At 46.9% G+C, this 3,618-nt stretch overlaps 1 long non-coding RNA gene across 1 annotated transcript; it reads right to left on the reverse strand.

Moving 5' to 3' along the window:
- Positions 1–2,683: 2,683 nt before the first annotated feature.
- LOC120441693 lies at positions 2,684–3,618 on the reverse strand. The gene is made up of 3 exons (XR_005614193.1): positions 3,586–3,618; positions 2,896–3,017; positions 2,684–2,811 (listed from the first exon to the last, which is right to left on the reverse strand). It is a non-coding gene; the product is annotated as an uncharacterized LOC120441693 (long non-coding RNA).

A 3,618-nucleotide genomic window follows, 5' to 3' on the forward strand; every position in this document is an offset into this window, starting at 1 on the left:
TACTCCCCAACACTGGACACCATATACCAACTTCAAAACCTCTATTCAATGTACTGGACTTATGGCCGCGTCTCCAAAAGATTCTAATGTATTATTGCTACAGAAGCCAGTCTTAGACAAAGTTAAATGTGGAAGGTAAAAGTGGGCTGCAACTAGCTCAACGTAGTATGTTATTAGTTTCTTGGTAGAAGCAATTAAACTGCAACTAGCTCAACGTAGTATGTTATTAGTTTCTTGGTAGAAGCAGTTTATCTAACACACTGGAATTCAGCCTCAACTTTTGTTGTTAGTATCTTGCGCCAAAAACCAGACACCGACAAATTTAATGTGAAAATACGTGTAACTCAGCGAACAGATTAATTTGGAAAGCCCAATATGCACATTTGGTATTTATAATACAACAGGCTGTGCTTACCTTTCTGTTTAGGCCGGCCCTCTGTTCGCCTCGCCCCACGATCTCACCACAGGCCAAATCTGCCCCTCCTCAGCACACCAAAGATCTGGGTCACCAGGCACCAAGTTGTTAAAATCTCCCAGTTCTTTTAATCTTTGGGCTGAAGGAAGGACAATACTCGGTGTATAAATGCTCAATCAACAATATTTTATTTCCATATAATTCAACACTTAAGAGCATAAGAACCATCATGATGGGGAGACCCGCCTGCAGAGGGTCACAGCAAGTCTCAAAATGGTGACGGGTTTCTCAGCCTTTTATAGCCTCTAGTAGCCCCCACCTAGTCGTGAAAGCCTAAACATTCACATTCTTTCTCTCTTACGGCGCCTAAGTTATGACCTCGGCTCCCTGTCTTTCTGCTCTCTGTAAAGGTGGGGGTATGGAATGTAGTCTGTTTCTCCCATTTATCAGTACAAGGCCCTCTGCACCCAACATTCTCTTCATGATTCAGCAGTATGCAATGTCAAGAAACAGTGTAACACATTCAACAGTGTCGAGTAATGCAGGTCAATCAAATAGATCTAATGTTTTTCACACTCTTTTAAGTCAGAAGTATAATGCAAACTAAAACTACATACTGATCACACACTCTATATTAAGGGGTATAATATGATCTACAGCAGTATCATAATTCAACTACTTTGATTACAGATATAAGGTAACATATGATAACAGAACAATCCCACACTGTCTTATGTTATCAAGTTTGTATAATCATGTCTGTCTCATGTTTCCTGTTTTATTTTGAAGGAGTCGTGTGTTCTTTGTTCATTGTATTTAGTTTCACTTCCCTTGTCCAGGTTTTTTCATATTGTTGGTTTAGATTCACCAGTTTAGGTTGATGTTAGTTTACGTCAGTTTGCCTTGCCTTTTCTTTGCACCTTTTTACCAGCCTTATTAAACGGATCGCTTTTTGTTAACATTCAAGTTCTGTTCCCTGTTCCTTGGAGTCTGCGTTTTGGGTCCTCTCGTGAATTCATACAGTCTGCCCTCGCCAGACTGTGACAGAACGACCTGACCAGACAATGGACCCAGCAGCTCATAATCCCTCCGCTGAGCTCCGGGAGGACATGATCTATGCGGTGGAGTTTCTATGCCAGGAATAGTTTGCGCTGCCATTTGAAGAATACCAGCAGGAGTTAGCCATCCGTCTGCAGAGGATGGTTTCTGGACTTCCCTGGCTATTTGGCGCGCTAAACCCTGTCATCCAGGACTTCCTCGTTTCCACCGTACGCGTCCGCCCAGAATCTGCCTCTCCAGTATAAAGACTCGGAGGAGGTTCAGCCCGGTCCGCTGGAGGATTCGCATGCTGGCACGTCTCCTCCTCCTTCCCGGAGAAAACGGCGTTCACGCCGTCAGCGATCCCGAGCAGCGGAGCAGTTTTCTTCCATTGCTGGAGGGCCCGAGAAGCCCGTCCAGCCTCATGCCACGTGAGCTGGAGGGCCCGAGGAGCCCGTCTAGCACTATGCCAAGTCAGCTGGAGGGCCTCGCCTGGTCCCGGCTCGGCCCAGCCAGAGGTCGCCGCCACGCCTGGTCCCGGCTCGGCCCAGCCAGAGGTCGCCGCCACGCCTGGTCCCGGCTCGGCCCAGCCAGAGGTCGCCACCACGCCTGGTCCCGGTTTGACCCAGCCAGAGGTCGCCGCCACGCCTCTGCTCATCTCGCCTGCCACGACCCAGCCAGAGGTCGACGCCACGCCTCTGCTCGTCTCGCCTGCCATGATGCAGCCAGAGGTCAACGCCACGCCTCTGCTCGTCTCGCCTGCCAAGCCATGTCCACGTCCAGCATGGCTTTTTCCGGGGCCTGTCAAAACAGCCTGTCTACGGAGACCCACCAAACCACCTGAGGGGTCACGTCCACATCCACACTACCATCGACCGCCTGCCAAGCCGCCCGACGGGTCTCATCCACGTTGCCGCCGGCCGCCAGCCAAGCGGGAGAACGCTGAAAAAGCAAAGACACCTGAACACCCCCCACCCCACAAAGGCCCAGTGAAGGCACTCTATGTCAGAACACACAGAAGTGCAGAAAATGCAGGAAGTGCTCTTTATTTACAGTGTCAAACTTATTTAAACAGCATGGGATATGTACGCTGATAAATAAACAGAGGGAAACCAGGGAAGGGGGCTGACATGCATTCAGAGGGAAAGGGGTAACCCGCACACGCAGGGTGGATCTATGAGAAAAAGGAAAATAAAACTTTAGGGAAAGATACCTAACAACCGGTAAGAAACGGCAATAAATATGGGGAGAGTTGGAGAGCTCACGGGATGTGAGAGAAAAGCTGAGATTGATCTCTGTAGTGATCCCAGAAATGCGGCTTCACGAACAGCTGACAGGCAAGCGGGTGACGGATCCGGCTGAGGATACAGGACAACAGGTAAGCAAACAAAATCCAAGATATAGGTTGGCCGTAATGCACACCACGGAAAATTACACGTTACCACTCGGGGAGGTGGCAATACCCCGACACCAGACGTCTGTCGTGCTGCTCCTAAATAACACTCCATCAAATGACGTCTGATGTGTGCCAACATCCCGTGACACACCGCCCCGCCTACCTGTGCTGAAAACAGAAGCAAACCCCATGACACCACACCAGAGAAACGCCACCAACTCCTAATAATCAAAAATGTCGTTTATATATAAATTAAAAAGTTTTGGTCCTAAAACAGAACCTTGAGGGACCCCACATTATATTTCCATTCTATCAGATAAACTGCCTAAATACTGCACATACTGAAACCTATTATCTAAATAACTGCTTAACCAGTTCAATACTATTCCTCTCACACCATAAGTACTTAACTTAGAAATCAAGATGTGTTGCAGAGTGTCAAAAGCTTTTTTTAAAAAATCAATGAAGATCCCTATAGTATATTTATTATTATGTGTTGCTGATGAAATGTCTTCAATAGTATTCATTAATGCTATTGCTGTTGATCTGTTCCGTCTAAATCCGTACTGACTTTCACTTAACAGTTGATCTTTTTCAATGAAACTATCAAATCTTTGTGCTAAGAGTTTTTCTGTTATGTGACGGCTGTGTGCAGGAAGGAAAAGGACCCAAAGTGCAGACTCCAGAGACAAACATAAACTCAAACAGAACAAAAGTAAGAATCCAAATAACTTACACGGGCAGACAAAACACACAGCTAGATAAGGGT

The sequence above is a fragment of the Oreochromis aureus genome, linkage group 9, assembly GCF_013358895.1.
Source record: "Oreochromis aureus strain Israel breed Guangdong linkage group 9, ZZ_aureus, whole genome shotgun sequence".
Taxonomy (NCBI): Eukaryota; Metazoa; Chordata; class Actinopteri; order Cichliformes; family Cichlidae; genus Oreochromis; species Oreochromis aureus.